The sequence below is a fragment of the Triticum dicoccoides genome, chromosome 3A (assembly GCF_002162155.2).
Source record: "Triticum dicoccoides isolate Atlit2015 ecotype Zavitan chromosome 3A, WEW_v2.0, whole genome shotgun sequence".
Lineage (NCBI taxonomy): Eukaryota > Viridiplantae > Streptophyta > Magnoliopsida > Poales > Poaceae > Triticum > Triticum dicoccoides.
In genome coordinates this window covers 327553551-327574119 of record NC_041384.1, presented here as the reverse complement: position 1 = coordinate 327574119, position 20569 = coordinate 327553551, and the positions used below count along the sequence as shown (strand labels likewise).

General features: G+C 41.2%; 1 long non-coding RNA gene across 1 annotated transcript; it reads right to left on the bottom strand.

The window, feature by feature from the left end:
* Positions 1-1592: 1592 nt before the first annotated feature.
* Positions 1593-3258, bottom strand: LOC119271554. The gene is made up of 5 exons (XR_005134600.1): positions 3182-3258; positions 2322-2387; positions 1977-2052; positions 1745-1820; positions 1593-1649 (listed from the first exon to the last, which is right to left on the bottom strand). It is a non-coding gene; the product is annotated as an uncharacterized LOC119271554 (long non-coding RNA).
* Between the last annotated feature and the right edge of the window lie 17311 nt (positions 3259-20569).

Here is a 20569-nt window from a genome sequence, read left to right as displayed (position 1 = left end):
TGCACTGAAACTACAATAGATGAAGATAACTATCCAGTATATAGAAGACGAGATGATGGCAATACTGTGGACAAAAACAGAGTGAAGCTAGACAATAGATTTGTTGTGCCATACAATAGAAACATACTGGTCAAGTATCAAGCCCACATAAATGTTGAATGGTGCAACAGATCAAGGTCTATAAAGTATTTATTCAAATACATCCACAAAGGAGAAGATCGAACAACTGTATTAATAGAAACAGAAGAGCAACAAAGAGAAACAAGAGGTGGCAAATTAACAAACAGGGACGACAAAATCAAGAGATACCTTGATGCTCGGTACATTTCTGGATGTGAAGCCGCATGGCGCATATTTCAGTTTCCTCTTCAGTATAAAGAGCCCGCGGTTGAAAGGTTACAATTTCACCTAGAAAATGAACATGTTGTGGTATTCCCAGACTCGATGGATTTAGATAAAATCATATCTCGGCCTAACATAGAAAAGACTATGTTCACAGAATGGATGACAGCCAACCAATTGCATGAGGAAGCTCGCAGTTTGACGTATGCACAGTTTCCAACCAAATGGACTTGGCATGCAAAAGAGAAAGAATGGAGGAAAAGACGTGGTGGTAAAAAACCATAGGCAGGATTTACTATGCACAACCAACAAGCGGTGAAAAATACTACTTGAGAATGCTTCTAAATACCGTGAAAGGATGCAGATCCTATGAAGAAACCCGAACAGTTGATGGGGTTGTATATCCAACATACAAATCTGCATGTTATGCTCTTGGGCTACTTAATGACGACAAGGAGTGGGATGACTGCATCAAGGAAGCATCCCATTGGGCCTCTGCTCCTCAAATGCGCCAACTTTTCTGCATAATACTTTTATTTTGCGAGGTGACTGATCCTGCAAAGTTGTGGCAAACAAACTGGGAGTTACTATCTGAGGACATCCAACGTCGGCAAAGAAGAATACTCAATTTTCAGGCCCTAGAACTCAACTCATTGCAAATAAAGAGCCTCCTCTTGGCAGAGATCGAACACCTATTGGCTGAAGGTGGTAAGTCCCTCAAAGATTTTCCTGGAATGCCACTACCAGATAGTTTGATTCTTCAAGATATAAATAATAGATTAGTAAATAAGGAACTAAACTACGATAAAGATTCTTTAAGAATAGAGCACACAGAGTTACTACAAAAGCTAAATCAAGATCAGAGGATGGCTTTTGATGTTATAATAGAATCAGTTAGCAGTAGTTGTGGAAAACTGATTTTCGTTGATGGACATGGTGGAACTGGAAAGACATTTCTGTGGAAAGTAGTCATGACAAAATTAAGATACGAAGGAAAAATAGTTCTAGCAGTAGCTTCAGGTGGTATAGCAGCACTACAGGGTGGAAGAACAACTCATTCAAGATTTCACATTCCGCTCAAAATCACAAACAAGTCAACATGCAACATCAAGCAAGGAACATTTCTCGCGGAACTAATAAAGAAAACTTCACTGATAATATGGGATGAAGCACCTATGACACACAAGCACTGTTTTGAGGCACTAGACAAGAGTTTGAGAGACATACTTCGATTCACAAATGAGGATGCTGAGCATAGACCGTTTGGAGGAATGACAGTAGTCTTGGGAGGTGACTTCAGACAAATCCTACCAGTTATACCAAAGGGGAAAAGGGAACATATCATTTCGGCATCTATAAAGAGATCCTACCTATGGAAGAACTTTGAGGAGTACCGACTCACAGAAAATATGCGTCTGAATTCATCCGAAGGTAGTCCAGAAGAGAAAGCAAAGACAGCTGAATTTGCAAACTGGATACTAAACATCGGCGATGGCACAATAGCAACAATAGATGATGAAGACTGGGTTAGCATCCCAGAAGACCTTATTTTAAATAAAGGAGATGACCCAAAAGCATCTATAGTTAATAACACATACCCTGAATTAGACAACAAGTACACTGATAGAACATACCTAGAGGAAAGAGCGATCCTGTGCCCAAGGAACGAGACTGTTGACCAGATTAACACCTACATCATGAGTCAAATTCCTGGAGAAGAGGTAACCTATCTCAGTTCAGATACAACATGCAAGGCAATGTCTACGGTGGAAGACGAAGATATGTTGTACCCAACTGAATTTCTAAATAGTCTAACATTTTCTGGAATACCAGATCATGAACTGAGGCTGAAAATAGGATTACCAGTAATGCTTATGAGGAACATCAATCAAAGTGCAGGACTTTGCAATGGGACAAGACTAACAATAACACAGCTAGGAAAGCGTTTCATCAAAGGCCAGGTCATAACAGGTACTAACATTGGTGACAAAGTTTACATCCCACGAATTATTATGTCACCAAGTGATTCAAAATGGCCTTTCATTCTGAAAAGGAGACAATACCCAATATCAGTGTGCTTTGCTATGACAATAAACAAAAGTTAGGGGCAATCTCTCAAAAAGGTTGGACTCTACTTAGAAAGGCAAGTGTTCACACATGGCCAACTCTATGTTGCAATGTCAAGGGTTACCAGCAGAAATGGATTGCGGATACTTATATCAGATGAAGAGCATCCATCCGACAAGGTTGCAAAAAACATTGTTTACAAGGATATATTATAGATACTTTAAATAACTAGAAGTAGAAGTTAAGAACAAATACAAACATTCTTAAATGACCAAATATAATATGTTGCAGACATAGCAGCCTTTTTTTCTGGAAAGACATAGCAGCCTTATCTGTTTTAAATTGGTTTTTAAAATTGTTTTAAATGGTTATCTCTGAAATATTATATTTGTCAGCAAGGTACTTCTCTCTGCATTTACAGGTAAACAAAAATATGCGAGCAAGGGCTAACAACTGATTTGACAAGATTAATACCAGTTATATATGTATGCATTAGGGACGTGGCTCTAAAATTACAGAGCCATTGAAGAACCAAGATCATTTTCTCAATTACTATAAAATTTCTTTCTTACATAGCCTACCAGTCATATCCAATTTCACAAATAATAAAAAATACTGGAACAAGTAATTTCGTAGCTGCATCTGCCAGTAATTTCCTTGATGGCTCCTCTACCATCGTCTCTCAAGTACACTTTACAGCAAGATGCAAACATAAGCTGCTCAAATTTATTTAATACAAAGAGGAGATGGTAAGGCAAAGGGAGATATGCACCTGTTCGTGCAAACGCACAGTAAAGAGGAAAAGATGCATACTGAATGGATAAGATAATGCCACTTTCTTTGGTAGATGTGATAGAGGCAAAGGTGTCCCGTCTTTCGATGAGATGATGGATATCGCTTTGGTGGCAGTCGACTTTGACGATCCGACTACGAACGTGCGAGGACGTCGCGCCTTAGCAATCGCTAAACCAACTCCGAGAGGTTATTGACCACGCCGGAGCACGATCAACCTGACCACGAGGGTCTGTTTCCTGCGAGCAAACGAAGAACAAGCAAGAAACTGAGATTGCAATCTGGATATTACGAATATAAGATGAAAGCTTTATTGATCAAGGTGGGGTTCTGTGACGCCTTTGTCTGGTCGTTGAACACAAACGAAGTACGCGAAGTTGCAGCTATGGCGACCTTTTAATCTAAACAAAACCCAAAGTCTAAACGATGCCCTAAGGGCTGTATATATGGAGGAAGAGGAGGGAATTTCGTGGCCCTTGGTGGAGGGGTCCGAAATCAACCCTATCTCTTGTTTCCCCACACATACGGACTCTAAAAATAGCTTATACTTATGTATTTCGAAATTACATGGGCCTGGCCCAATAATAAGGTGACGCAGCACCTATATAACCTCGGGACGAAATTTATGAAGTGGCATCTTGTATATTTCGTCCAAGGCTTCATGCGCCCATTATGGTGGCTTCAAAGTCCTGAAATCATCACTTGTAACTCCATTCTTGTTCCCCTTGCGCATGCCATCATCTCCACGCTTGTTCTTGCTCCAATGTTCATCCTTCTCCAAGCTAGGCCCTTTATTTGTAAGCAAAACAAATGTATCCAATTTAGGCAGCATCATATTCTCATGAACATTAGAATCATTACCAAGAAACGAAAGTACCTGGTAATTTAGTTGGCATGCGCGAGCTCTAGTAATTGGTCCAGTATGTATAGCAGCAGGGCATGTGGGTGTAACAATTGTATTGATGTCCTCATCATCCTCCCCTTCTTGAAATGAAGTCGTGCTCGACGGAAGGTCATCTTCCTCACCCAAATAAGGCTTCAAATCTGCAATGTAAAAGTGGGACTAACCCCAAAATCTGCAGGCAGCTCAAGTTTATATGCATTATCATTTATTTTCTCTAACACCTTAAAGGGACCATCAGCCCGTGGCATGAGCTTTGATTTGCGCAAATCAGGAAATCTATCTTTACGCAAATGTAACCAAATAAGATCTCCAGGTGCAAACACAACATGTTTTCTACCCTTATCTCTAGCAAGTTTATATTTGGCATTCATACGCTCAATGTTTTCCTTAGTTAACTCATGCATTTTTAAAATCAATTCAGCATGTTGTTTAGCATCAAAATTAACCTTCTCCGAAGATGGAAGAGGCAACAAATCAATAGGTGCACGAGGTAGGAAACCATACACAACTTCAAAAGGGCACATCTTAGTAGTAGAATGCAATGAACGATTATAAGCAAATTCAATATGAGGTAAGCATTCCTCCCACATTTTCTTATTACTCTTCAAAACAGCCCTAAGCATAGTAGACAATGTTCTATTGACTACTTCAGTTTGGCCATCAGTTTGGGGGTGACAAGTAGTACTAAAAAGCAGTTTAGTCCCCAACTTAGCCCATAAACATCTCCAAAAGTGGCTAAGAAATTTAGTATCACGATCTGAAACAATAGTATTTGGCACACCATGTGATAGAGGCGGGGTGTCCCGATCTTTCGATGAGATGATAACTATCGATTTGGTGGAGACGACTTTGACGATCCGACTACAAACGTGCACGACGTTGCGCCTTAGCAATCGCTAAACCAACTCCGAGAGGTTATTGACCACGCCGGAGCACAATCAACCTGACCACAAAGGTCTATTCCTGCAAGCAATCGAAGAACAAGCAAGAATATGATAAAAGCAATCTGAATATTGCGAGTATATATGAAGTATTGATAAAGGTGGGGATCCGTAAGCGGTCTTGGTCTGGTCGTTGGACACAAACGAAGTACACGAAGTTGCAATGGCTAACTTTTAACTAAACAAATCCCAAGGAAAAGCTACTAGATGAATCTACTTATATAGGAGCAAGGGGTGGAGGCCAAGGAGGTGGGAGGACGTCCCAAGGCAGCCTAAAACTAAATCTAGGTCGTACAAGGCCAATGGGCCCAAGTGGAGGTGATGTAACACCTTTGGACTTGTAGTTTGACTCGGATTCTGCTGCAGCATCAGATTGTTTCGTCCACAACTCAACGCTCCGGACGAATTTGAAGGTGATTCCAATTGGGTTGGAAAGTGCACGAAATCTAGTTTCCAACAAAAAAAGAATCACCCAATTCGGAGTCCGTATGAAAAACTTGTGTGCGATTTGAGTCAGGTGTGTCTGTGCAGTCCGAATCTGAATCCAGAACGTGAGAGACTTGGACTCTATCTTCTCTTGGGCCAAAAGTGACGTGAGAGAACTTTTTGGACAGCAAATAAACATCTCTTGCTTCCTTATCTTCATATGTGGATTGTACAAATGTCCCATACACCTGCAATTAGACAAAACACAAAAGTGTGTGAAGTATTTTTGTTCTGGATAACATAAATAGATTATTGAATAGTTTGCACTAGAAATCACCTGACAAATATGCATATATGCAATATTTTTGGTCATATCCAAGGTAGTCATGTCCTCATCATCCTCCCCTTCTTGAAAATAAAGCCGTCCTCGGCGTTGCTTAATCTGAAATGTGGCTAACAAAAGAGACAAGGTGTACATGTTGTATATGTATATGTCATCCATTTTTACTTCCCTTGATTTTGCATATATGACACATGAATAGATGAGTAACTTGCATAGTTCATAAAATCTAAAGCCAAAAAATTAGCACAAGAAGTAGAAGGCATGAAAATATTGCAACTCAGTTTGCACATATAAGTGAAGCTCTTATTCATTTCAAAAGATTGACAATGTTCATCATTAAACCATCCCAACATTGGTGAATAAACCTTACTTGCATCAAATTTACATGCTACAACATGCTTAAATACGCAAACATGCAATAAGTCATTCAACACAGAATCATCACCAAGATTAGAGGTCATATTAAAATGATTAAACATTGGTTCTTTTGCATCAATAGTTAATTCAATGGGTGCACTCAAAATTGTTGGTATTTCAGTTGTTTGATCACATGGCAAAGTCAAATTATCAACGTAGTCCTCTAAAATAGGTGGTGTGATCAAAGTAGTGGGTAGCTCATCAGATGGTGCATTCAAATTGACAAGGCATTCATCATTCTCATGTAGAGATGGTCATTACCTCTTATGATCAACTCAGATGATGTAGTCACTCTCGGGGGCGATGTGTCACATGGTGGAGGTGATGTAGTCCTAACAACAACGGATGTGGTTGTCATAGTATGCTTAGTAGTTGAAGGAACAATCATATCAACTCTTGGAATGTGCACCGTGCGCTTGTTCTCCTCGTGGCCAACACGTCGTTTTATTTCCTGTTCAGCTTTGCAAGCAAGATGAAACAAATGGTCCATAGGATAACACTCTTCTTGAATTAGTATCTCTTGAATATCACGGTTTAATCCTCCCCAAAATCTATCCATAAAATCATCTTCACTTTCTTCTAAAGAGGAATGCAACAAGGTAGTTTGTAAATCATCATAATATTTTGTTACAGTTTCACTACCTTGTTTTAAGTGTTGCAACTTCTTAATCATGTCACGAGTATAATAAGCAGGGACGAAAGTATGTCGCATGGCAAGTTTCAAATCATCCCAAGTAGTAGGTATATAATCAGGGTGTAACCGACAATATTCACTCCACCAAACCAAAGCATAACCAGTGAAAGAACCAACCGCAACCTTAACCTTTTTATGTTCATTGAAATTATGGGAAGCAAATATATTTTTTATGTCGAACTCCCATTCAATATATAAAGCAGGTTTAAAACGGCCATTAAATGGTGGTATAGATACATTAACCTGATCATGTGCATTTGGATGTTTGTGCACCTCTCGTGACGGTTGTGGTATTTGCAAAGGTGGTGGCACGTCTCCCGCGATCGACAAAGCCCATGATTGACTCTGGATCCTGTCATGATTAGTAGAACAAGAAACAAAACCCAAAAATAATGTTCCTATAACTACTAGGATGTGGTGGTAAAACGCTCACAGTAAAGCAAATATCAATGTCTTACAAGTTCTTACCATGCAGCAAGCGGTGATCGGCAACCAGCGGTGTCAAGTAACTCCGAATATTGAGTAAAGCGATTGCCAGGGGAGCGTACGTATACACGGTGTAGAAATATGTGGAGCTGGGTTGGCTATATATGGTAGCAAAAGATTAGCAATAATCAATTCAAAGATGCAATGTTGAATAAACGCTCAACGACGGTACTGTGCTGGTCCTAGGCTAGACCGAACTAGAGACGCGAGCCTAGAACACTAATGAGGTCACGTCGTAGCACAACTAGCATCAATGAAGGACACTAAGTAGCTCTGGACAGCAAGATATAAGTGAAGATCACAACGGCAGTAAAGATAATGAGGTGAAACAACAGCCAAGCAGGATATATCAACAACTTTGTCTCCAACTTTCATCTGAAAAAGTTTGTGCCGATTTTTTTGTTTTTTTTTCTTCTCTTTTTTTTCCTCACACTTTTTTTCTTTCTCTCCTTTTTTTTCTCTGACTTTTTTTTTCTTCCTTTTTTTTCTCTCTTTTTTTCTCCCTCTTTCCAAAACAAACTAGATAAGATGCAGATTGGATCAAGTGAAGATGTGAACGATCTCAACTATTATTATGACAATGAATGATGGGTAGCACGTGGTGGAAATTGATGGATGGGTGGTGGACAGCGGAAGAGATAATGATGCAGCGGTAGCGTGACTAATGTGAACAGAACTTGAAACTCTAAACGAACTAGACACTAAGACCAGCAACTCGACACGACGATGCAACCGATAATTCAACTATGCAAGCAATGAAAAGAAAATTGCAAAGGCTCAAACTGGCTTGGACCAAGGATGAATAGATCTAACTCTTTTTTGTGGCTTTTTCTTGGACAATAGGTAAGAAAATAAATCTAATCTAGGAAAACTGGAAATTCTCACCGAGCAACCTGAAAACTGATACCACTTGATAGAGGCGGGGTGTCCCGACCTTTCGATGAGATGATAACTATCGATTTGGTGGAGACGACTTTGACGATCCGACAACAAACGTGCACGACGTTGCGCCTTAGCAATCGCTAAACCAACTCCGAGAGGTTATTGACCACGCCGGAGCACAATCAACCTGACCACGAAGGTCTATTCCTGCAAGCAATCGAAGAACAAGCAAGAATATGATAAAAGCAATCTGAATATTGCGAGTATATATGAAGTATTGATAAAGGTGGGGATCCGTAAGCGGTCTTGGTCTGGTCGTTGGACACAAACGAAGTACACGAAGTTGCAATGGCTAACTTTTAACTAAACAAATCCCAAGGAAAAGCTACTAGATTAATCTACTTATATAGGAGCAAGGGGTGGAGGCCAAGGAGGTGGGAGGACGTCCCAAGGCAGCCTAAAACTAAATCTAGGTCGTACAAGGCCAATGGGCCCAAGTGGAGGTGATGTAACACCTTTGGACTTGTAGTTTGACTCGGATTCTGCTGCAGCATCAGATTGTTTCGTCCACAACTCAACGCTCCGGACGAAATTGAAGGTGATTCCAATTGGGTTGGAAAGTGCACGAAATCTAGTTTCCAACAAAAAAAGAATCACCCAATTCGGAGTCCGTATGAAAAACTTGTGTGCGATTTGAGTCAGGTGTGTCTGTGCAGTCCGAATCTGAATCCAGAACGTGAGAGACTTGGACTCTATCTTCTCTTGGGCCAAAGGTGACGTGAGAGAACTTTTTGGACAGCAAATAAACATCTCTTGCTTCCTTATCTTCATATGTGGATTGTACAAATGTCCCATACACCTGCAATTAGACAAAACACAAAAGTGTGTGAAGTATTTTTGTTCTGGATAACATAAATAGATTATTGAATAGTTTGCACTAGAAATCACCTGACAAATATGCATATATGCAATATTTTTGGTCATATCCAAGGTAGTCATGTCCTCATCACCATGCAAGCGAATAATTTCATGAAAGAACAAATCAGCAACATTAACAGCATCATCGCTTTTATGACATGGTATAAAGTGTGCCATTTTCGAGAATCTATCCACGACAACAAATATGCTATCCCTCCCCTTCTTTGTTCGAGGTAAACCTAAAACAAAGTCCATAGATATATCCTCCCAAGGAACACTAGGAACAGGCAAAGGCATATATAAACCATGAGGATTGAGTCGTGACTTAGCTTTTTGACATGTAGTGCAGCGAGCAATAAAACGCTCAACATCCCGTCTCATCTTTGGCCAAAAGAAATGTGTAGCAATTACGTCCTCCGTCTTCTACACGCCAAAGTGTCCCATTAATCCTCCTCCATGCGCCTCCTGCAACAACAAAAGACGAACGGAGCTAGCTGGAATGCATAGCTTGTTAGCACGAAACACAAATCCATCGTTAACGACAAACTTGTTCCACATTCTTCCTTCTTTGCAATTCTGCATTACATCTTTAAAATCAGCATCATGCACATATTGATCTTTGATGGTATCCAAACCAAATATTTTGAAGTCAAGTTGTGAAAGCATAGTATAGCGACGAGACAATGCATCAGCAATAACATTTTCTTTTCCCTTCTTGTGTTTAATGACATAAGGGAAAGTCTCAAAGAATTCAACACATTTAGCATGTCTACGATTCAGTTTAGCTTGACTTTTAATATGTTTCAAAGATTCATGATTAGAATGTATAACAAATTCTTTGGGCCATAAATAATGTTGCCATGTTTTTAAAGTCCGAACAAGAGCATATAATTCTTTATCATAAGTAGAATAATTCAGACTAGGCCCACTCAATTTTTCAGAAAAGTATGCAACAGGTTTGCCATCTTGTAATAACACACCGCCTAATCCAATTCCACTAGCATCACATTCAAGCTCAAAAGTCTTATTAAAATCAGGAAGTTGGAGTGAAGGAGCATGTGTCAACTTATCTTTCAATACCGAGAAGGCTTCTTCCTGTGCGGTACCCCAAAGAAAAGGCACATCTTTGTTTGTAAGCTCATTGAGAGGTGCAGCAATGGTGCTGAAATCTCTCACAAAACGCCTATAGAATCCAGCAAGGCCAAGAAAACTCCTCACGTGTGTGACCGTTTTGGGCTGCGGCCAACTCTCAATAGCTTCAATCTTGGCTTTATCAACTTCAATTCCCTGTGGAGTAACAACATAGCCAAGAAAAGATACTCGGTCGGTGCAAAAGGTGCACTTCCCAAGGTTACCAAACAAACGTGCATCATGTAAAGCAATAAAAACAACACGTAAATGTTCCAAATGTTCTTCCAAAGATCTGCTATAAATCAATATGTCATCAAAGTAAACTACCACAAATCGTCCAATGAAAGCACGTAAAACTTCGTTCATTAATCTCATGAAAGCACTAGGTGCATTAGTTAACCCAAAAGGCATAACTAACCACTCATATAATCCAAACTTAGTTTTAAATGTTGTTTTCCATTCATCTCCCAATTTCATACGAATTTGATGGTATCCACTACGCAAATCAACTTTGGAGAATATTGTAGAGCCACTCAATTCATCAAGCATATCATCTAGCCTAGGAATAGGATGACGATAACGAATAGTAATATTATTGATGCCTCTACAATCAACACACATACGTGATGTACCATCCTTTTTCGGCACTAGAATAATAGGAACAGCACAAGGACTAAGGGATTCGCGTATATAACCTTTGTCGAGAAGCTCTTGTACTTGACGCATAATCTCCTTCGTCTCCTCTGGATTGGTACGGTATGGTGCACGGTTTGCCAGTGAAGCACCGGGAATTAAGTCAATCTGATGCTCAATCCCTCGAATCGGCGGTAATCCCGGTGGCACGTCTTGTGGAAAGACGTCAGCGAACTCCTGCAAAATGTTAGTGACAGCAGGAGGCAAAGAGGAAGGCACGTCCTCGAATGAAAATAATGCCTCTTTGCACACAAAAGCATAGCAAACAGATTTGCTGAAATCTAGCTCATCAATATCAGATTTGGTGGCAAATAAACATGCACTTTTCAATTTAATTTCAGAAGCAACACTAGATGGTTTATTATTAGGCTTCATTTGTTGCTCAAATTCTTTTGCCACAATCTGATTTTCACTCTTATTCTTCTCCTGTTTTGCTTTATTAGCTCTATTAATATCATCTTCGATAGAGGCGAGGGTCCCGATCTTTCGATGAGATGATGGATATCGCTTTGGTGGAAGTTGACTTTGACGATCCGACTACGAACGTGCGAGGACGTCGCGCCTTAGCAATCGCTAAACCAACTCCGAGAGGTTATTGACCACGCCGGAGCACGATCAACCTGACCACGAGGGTCTGTTTCCTGCGAGCAAACGAAGAACAAGCAAGAAACTAAGATTGCAATCTGGATATTGCGAATATAAGATGAAAGCTTTATTGATCAAGGTGGGGTTCTGTGACGCCTTTGTCTGGTCGTTGAACACAAACGAAGTACGCGAAGTTGCAGCTATGGCGAACTTTTAATCTAAACAAAACCCAAAGTCTAAACGATGCCCTAAGGGCTGTATATATGGAGGAAGAGGGGGGAATTTCGTGGCCCTTGGTGGAGGAGTCCGAAATCAACCCTATCTCTTGTTTCCCCACACATACGGACTCTAAAAATAGCCTATACTTATGTATTTCGAACTTACATGGGCCTGGCCCAATAATAAGGTGACGCAGCACCTAAAATAGCCTCGGGACGAAATTTATGAAGTGGCATCTTGTATATTTCGTCCAAGGCTTCATGCACCCATTATGGTGGCTTCAAAGTCCTGAAATCATCACTTGTAACTCCGTTCTTGTTCCCCTTGCGCATGCCATCATCTCCATGCTTGTTCTTGCTCCAATGTTCATCCTTCTCCAAGCTAGGCCCTTCATTTGTAAGCAAAACAAATGTATCCAATTTAGGCAGCATCATATTCTCATGAACATTAGAATCATTACCAAGAAACGAAAGTACCTGGTAATTTAGTTGGCGTGCACGAGCTCTAGTAATTGGTCCAGTATGTATAGCAGCAGGGGCTGTGGGTGTAACAATTGTATTGATGTCCTCATCATCCTCCGCTTCTTGAAATGAAGTCGTCCTCGACGGAAGTTCATCTTCCTCACCCAAATAAGGCTTCAAATCTGCAATGTTAAAAGTGGGACTAACCCCAAAATCTGCAGGCAGCTCAAGTTTATATGCATTATCATTTATTTTCTCTAACACCTTAAAGGGACCATCAGCACGTGGCAGTAGCTTTGATTTGCGCAAATCAGGAAATATATCCTTACGCAAATGTAACCAAACAAGATCTCCAGGTGCAAACACAACATGTTTTCTACCCTTATCTCCAGCAAGTTTATATTTAGCATTCATACGCTCAATGTTTTCCTTAGTTAACTCATGCATTTTTAAAATCAATTCAGCACGTTGTTTAGCATCAAAATTAACCTTCTCCGAAGATGGAAGAGGCAACAAATCAATAGGTGCACGAGGTAGGAAACCATACACAACTTCAAAAGGGCACATCTTAGTAGTAGAATGCAATGAACGATTATAAGCAAATTCAATATGAGGCAAGCATTCCTCCCACATTTTCTTATTATTCTTCAAAACAGCCCTAAGCATAGTAGACAACGTTCTATTGACTACTTCAGTTTGTCCATCAGTTTGGGGGTGACAAGTAGTACTAAAAGCAGTTTAGTCCCCAACTTAGCCCATAAACATCTCCAAAAGTGGCTAAGAAATTTAGTATCACGATTTGAAACAATAGTATTTGGCACACCATGCAAACGAATAATTTCACGAAAGAACAAATCAGCAACATTAACAGCATCATCGCTTTTATGACATGGTATAAAGTGTGCCATTTTCGAGAATCTATCCACGACAACAAATATGCTATCCCTCCCCTTCTTTGTTCGAGGTAAACCTAAAACAAAGTCCATAGATATATCCTCCCAAGGAACACTAGGTACAGGCAAAGGCATATATAAACCATGAGGATTGAGTCGTGACTTAGCTTTTTGACATGTAGTGCAGCGAGCAATAAAACGCTCAACATCCCGTCTCATCTTTGGCCAAAAGAAATGTGTAGCAAGTACGTCCTCCGTCTTCTTCACGCCAAAGTGTCCCATTAATCCTCCTCCATGCGCCTCCTGCAACAACAAAAGACGAACTGAGCTAGCTGGAATGCATAGCTTGTTAGCACGAAACACAAATCCATCGTTAACAACAAACTTGTTCCACATTCTTCCTTCTTTACAATTATGCATTACATCTTTAAAATCAGCATCATGCACATATTGATCTTTGATGGTCTCTAAACCAAATATTTTGAAGTCAAGTTGTGAAAGCATAGTATAGCGACGAGACAATGCATCAGCAATAACATTTTCTTTTCCCTTCTTGTGTTTAATGACATAAGGGAAAGTCTCAATGAATTCAACCCATTTAGCATGTCTACGATTCAGTTTAGCTTGACTTTTAATATGTTTCAAAGATTCATGATCAGAATGTATAACAAATTCTTTGGGCCATAAATAATGTTGCCATGTTTCTAAAGTCCGAACAAGAGCATATAATTCTTTATCATAAGTAGAATAATTCGGACTAGGCCCACTCAATTTTTCAGAAAAGTATGCAACAGGTTTGCCATCTTGTAATAACACACCTCCTAATCCAATTCCACTAGCATCACATTCAAGCTCAAAAGTCTTATTAAAATCAGGAAGTTGGAGTGAAGGAGCATGTGTCAACTTATCTTTCAATACCGTGAAGGCTTCTTCCTGTGCGGTACCCCAAAGAAAAGTCACATCTTTCTTTGTAAGCTCATTGAGAGGTGCAGCAATGGTGCTGAAATCTCTCACAAAACGCCTATAGAATCCAGCGAGGCCAAGAAAACTCCTCACTTGTGTGACCGTTTTGGGCTGCGGCCAACTCTCAATAGCTTCAATCTTGGCTTTATCAACTTCAATTCCCTGTGGAGTAACAACATAGCCAAGAAAAGATACTCGGTCGGTGCAAAAGGTGCACTTCCCAAGGTTACCAAACAAACGTGCATCACGTAGAGCAATAAAAACAGCACGTAAATGTTCCAAATGTTCTTCCAAAGATCTGCTATAAATCAATATGTCATCAAAGTAAACTACCACAAATCGTCCAACGAAAGCACGTAAAACTTCGTTCATTAATCTCATGAAAGTACTAGGTGCATTAGTTAACCCAAAAGGCATGACTAACCACTCATATAATCCAAACTTAGTTTTAAATGCTGTTTCCCATTCATTTCCCAATTTCATACGAATTTGATGGTAGCCACTACGCAAATCAAATTTGGAGAATATTGTAGAGCCACTCAATTCATCAAGCATATCATCTAGCCTAGGAATAGGATGACGATAACGAATAGTAATATTATTAATGCCTCTACAATCAACACACATACGTGATGTACCATCCTTTTTCGGCACTAGAATAATAGGAACAGCACAAGGACTAAGGGATTCGCGTATATAACCTCTGTCGAGAAGCTCTTGTACTTGACGCATAATCTCCTTCGTCTCCTCTGGATTGGTACGGTATGGTGCACGGTTTGGCAGTGAAGCACTGGGAATTAAGTCAATCTGATGCTCAATCCCTCGAATAGGCGGTAATCCCGGTGGCACGTCTTGTGGAAAGACGTCAGCGAACTCCTGCAAAATGTTAGTGACAGCAGGAGGCAAAGAGGAAGGCACGTCCTCGAATGAAAATAATGCCTCTTTGCACACAAAAGCATAGCAAACAGATTTGCTGAAATCTAGCTCATCAATATCAGATTTGGTGGCAAATAAACATGCACTTTTCAATTTAATTTCAGAAGCAACACTAGATGGTTTATTATTAGGCTTCATTTGTTGCTCAAATTCTTTTGCCACAATCTGATTTTCACTCTTATTCTTCTCCTGTTGTGCTTTATTAACTCTATTAATATCATCTTTCAAAATGGAATCAGGAGTCATAGGAAGCAAAGTAATATTTTTATCCTTATGAACAAGAGTATAGTGATTGTTTCTACCATGGTGTACAGAATTTTTATCAAATTGCCATGGTCTACCAAGTAATAAGGAACATGCTTGCATAGGTACCACATCACAATCAACATAATCAGCATATGTAGAGATACTAAAATGCACACGAACAGTACGTGTTACCTTAACCTTGCCGCTGTTGTTGAACCATTGGATGTAGTAAGGATGTGGATGTGGTCTTGTGGTGAGAGAAAGCTTCTCCACCATCTCCATGCTAGCCAAGTTGTTGCAGCTCCCTCCGTCTATTATGACGCGCACAGAACGTTCCTTCACAACTCCCTTGGTATGGAACAAATTGTGCCTCTGATTTTGCTCAGCTTGTGTGACCTGCACACTCAAAACACGTTGAGCAACTAAACATTCATACCTGTCAGCGTCTTTAGGAGCCATGTATTGCGTCTCATGATCAGAATCATCTCCACCATGTTCTTCACGTGTAATAAGAGCCAATGTCTCTTCATCATAGTCACTAGCGGACTCATATCCACCATCCGCGGTAGCAATCATCACACGCGGAGATTTGCATTCCCTCGCATAATGACCTCCTCCCTTACAACGACGACAAATAATATCACTTGTGTGCCCTGTTGATGCCATGGAAGAAGAAGAACGCTGTGCAGGACCCGCAGGTGCGCTCTTGGAAGATAATGGTGGTTGTGCCTGTTTTCTTGTATCACGGCTGGAGGTGGCACCGGATGGAGGTGCTGGTGCAGTTGAAGTAGAAGATGCACGTGGTGTCCATGATGAAGGTCGGCCTGCAGAAAAGTTAGTTCGCCCCAATGCTTGTCGATCCTGCACTTCACGTTCAGCTTTACAAGCAAGATGGAATAAACGAGTGATATTAGTATACTCCTTATAGTCTAGAATGGTCTGAATCTCTCTATTTAATCCACCCAGAAAACGTGCAAGCATAGCTTCATCTCCTCAACAATACCACATCTAATCATGCCAGTTTGTAATTCCTGATAATATTCTTCTACAGAATTTTTCCCTTGTCTTAAACGCTGCAATTTTTGAAGCAATTCACGTTGATAATATGGTGGAACCCAACGCGTACGCATAGCAGTTTTCAAAGCAGCCCAAGTAGTTGGAATAGGATATAATCTACAATGTTCAGACCACCATACACATGCAAAACTAGTGAAAGCACAAACAGCAGCAGCAACTCGTCTCTCCTCAGGATATTGTAAACATGTAAATCGTTGTTCAGTTTCTAACTCCCAAGTAAGATATATATCAGGAACATATCTACCCTCAAATGGTGGAATATTCAATTTCAGTTTAGGAATATGGACATCATCTCGTACCTGAGGTGGTGGTGCAGGCCTACCATTACGAATATATACCTGAGGTCGACCTGCTGGTGGTGGGACAGGTGGCTGCACGTAGTGTTGATTTTGATCAACCTCATCCTCATAATCTCCCACATAATCATCCTCCTCCGCATCAGCAGCAGGAGCCACAGAAGTATCAACAGCAGCACCAACAGTTTGGCCAAACGCAAGAGGAACACGGCTTGCTCGGCGGAGGTCTGCTTCGCGACGTGGAGGTAGTCGTTGTTGTTGTTGTTGGAGAGGTGCGTTAGGTGCAGCGGGTGGTGGTGGTGGAAGACGCGCGAGCAATTCATTAAACTTGTTATCGAGCTTTGTTTCGAACGTCTTCTCAAGGCCAGTGATCTTCTCCATGGCCTCTTCAAAATTGTTCAGCACATCTTGCACCTGTTCAGTCATCATTTGCTGAAACTTATCATGAAGCTCCTTGTTCGATAAATTCTCCCAGTCAATCTCGTCGGCTTGTGATCCTGGCATGGTTAGCAGCAATAGAAACACACAAGAATATGATCCTACAGACTACGAACAAGTGGTGGTGGTGTGATGAGGACATCAATACAATTGTTACACCCACAGCCCCTGCTGCTATACATACTGGACTAATTACTAGAGCTCGTGCACGCCAACTAAATTACCAGGTACTTTCGTTTCTTGGTAATGATTCTAATGTTCATGAGAATATGATGCTGCCTAAATTGGATACATTTGTTTTGCTTACAAATGAAGGGCCTAGCTTGGAGAAGGATGAACATTGGAGCAAGAACAAGCATGGAGATGATGGCATGCGCAAGGGGAACAAGAACGGAGTTACAAGTGATGATTTCAGGACTTTGAAGCCACCATAATGGGTGCATGAAGCCTTGGACGAAATATACAAGATGCCACTTCATAAATTTCGTCCCGAGGCTATTTTAGGTGCTGCGTCACCTTATTATTGGGCCAGGGCCATATAATTTCGAAATACATAAGTATAGGCTATTTTTAGAGTCCGTATGTGTGGGGAAACAAGAGATAGGGTTGATTTCGGACCCCTCCACCAAGGGCCACGAAATTCCCCCCTCTTCCTCCATATATACAGCCCTTAGGGCATCGTTTAGACTTTGGGTTTTGTTTAGATTAAAAGTTCGCCATAGCTGCAACTTCGCGTACTTCGTTTGTGTTCAACGACCAGACAAAGGCGTCACAGAACCCCACCTTGATCAATAAAGCTTTCATCTTATATTCGCAATATCCAGATTGCAATCTCAGTTTCTTGCTTGTTCTTCGTTTGCTCGCAGGAAACAGACCCTCGTGGTCAGGTTGATCGTGCTCCGGCGTGGTCAATAACCTCTCGGAGTTGGTTTAGCGATTGCTAAGGCGCGACGTCCTCGCACGTTCGTAGTCGGATCGTCAAAGTCGGCTTCCAACAAAGCGATATCCATCATCTCATCGAAAGACGGGACACCTTTGCCTCTATCAGGTGGTGGTGGTGGAAGACGCGCGAGCAATTCATTAAACTTGTTATCGAGCTTTGTTTCGAACGTCTTCTCAAGGCCAGTGATCTTCTCCATGGCCTCTTCAAAATTGTTCAGCACATCTTGCACCTGTTCAGTCATCATTTGCTGAAACTTATCATGAAGCTCCTTGTTCGATAAATTCTCCCAGTCAATCTCGTCGGCTTGTGATCCTGGCATGGTTAGCAGCAATAGAAACACACAAGAATATGATCCTACAGACTACGAACAAGTGGTGGTGGTGGGTGTCACAAATCCGTCAAGCAAATCTCAAATTCTTACCAGTTCTTACCCAGCAGCAGGCGGTGATCGGCAACCGTTGTAGTCAAAAACTCTCAAAGCTTGGATAGAGCGATTACCAGGGAGAGTCAAACGCACGACGTAGATGAATGTGGAGCTGGGAAGGCTTATAATATGGTAGCAAAAAGGGTCAGCAATAATCAATTCAGAGATGCAAAGTTGAATAAACGCTCAACGACGGTACTGTGCTGGTCCTAGGCTAGACTGTGCTAGAGACGCGAGCCTAGAACACTAACAAAATCACGGCGCGGCACGTAAACAAGGGAAAAGCACACTCTGAAATTTTTATTTTCGCTCTTTTTTTTTGGCGCTCTTTTTCTTTTTTTGCGCTGCCTTTTTTTTTTGCGAAAAATCACTATAATGGCGAGTGTCTCAAAACTCTTCCTAGCTCAAACTGACAGGATAGGCACGAAATTTTTTCGACCAATTTTTTTTTTCGACTGCCCGGACCCAAAAACTGGAAACGGGTCAAAAAAAACTTCCTATAATGGCACCTGTCTCAAAACACTCAGAAACACCTAAAAATAGGATAGCCAGAAATTTTTTCGAAAAATGCGTTTTCGAAAAATTTTGGGCCTAAACGGAGCGTGGCTACCCGACTCTTTTTTTTTCCGAAACCTACTCCGGCAAGGAAACACGAATCGGAATCTGGATGGATCCCGAAAACAAACCTAATAAGCAAGGAACTCGGATTGGTGGTGGATATATGGTGGTGGTATATGGCAGCGGTGGTGGTAGCGGTGGTAGTATATGGATATGGATCGGTGGTGGTATATGGACACGGATTGGTGGTGGTATATGGATACGGATTCGGTGCGGTGGTGGTAGATGGCAGGGGCGATGATGATGGTGCGGCGGCGGCGTGACAACTTATGACCAGAACTCGAAACTCTAAAAGACTAGACTCTAAGACCAGCAACTAGACACGACGATGCAACCGCAAATTCAACAAAGCAAAACCCTAAAAAGATTATGCAAAGGCTCAGATTGGTTCGGATATGATGAACTAACCCTAATTTTTTTTTGGCTTTTTCGTGGACTGTAGGTATGAAGAACAGACTCGATCTGAACTACGAAAAACTGTAAAATCTCACCGAGCAACCTGGAAATCTGATACCACTTGATAGAGGCGAGGGTCCCGATCTTTCGATGAGATGATGGATATCGCTTTGGTGGAAGTCGACTTTGACGATCCGACTACGAACGTGCGAGGACGTCGCGCCTTAGCAATCGCTAAACCAACTCCGAGAGGTTATTGACCACGCCGGAGCACGATCAACCTGACCACGAGGGTCTGTTTCCTGCGAGCAAACGAAGAACAAGCAAGAAACTAAGATTGCAATCTGGATATTGCGAATATAAGATGAAAGCTTTATTGATCAAGGTGGGGTTCTGTGACGCCTTTGTCTGGTCGTTGAACACAAACGAAGTACGCGAAGTTGCAGCTATGGCGAACTCTGAATCTAAACAAAACCCAAAGTCTAAACGATGCCCTAAGGGCTGTATATATGGAGGAAGAGGGGGGAATTTCGTGGCCCTTGGTGGAGGGGTCCGAAATCAACCCTATCTCTTGTTTCCCCACACATACGGACTCTAAAAATAGCCTATACTTATGTATTTCGAAATTACATGGGCCTGGCCCAATAATAAGGTGACGCAGCACCTAAAATAGCCTCGGGACGAAATTTATGAAGTGGCATCTTGTATATTTCGTCCAAGGCTTCATGCACCCATTATGGTGGCTTCAAAGTCCTGAAATCATCACTTGTAACTCCGTTCTTGTTCCCCTTGCGCATGCCATCATCTCCATGCTTGTTCTTGCTCCAATGTTCATCCTTCTCCAAGCTAGGCCCTTCATTTGTAAGCAAAACAAATGTATCCAATTTAGGCAGCATCATATTCTCATGAACATTAGAATCATTACCAAGAAACGAAAGTACCTGGTAATTTAGTTGGCGTGCACGAGCTCTAGTAATTGGTCCAGTATGTATAGCAGCAGGGGCTGTGGGTGTAACAATTGTATTGATGTCCTCATCA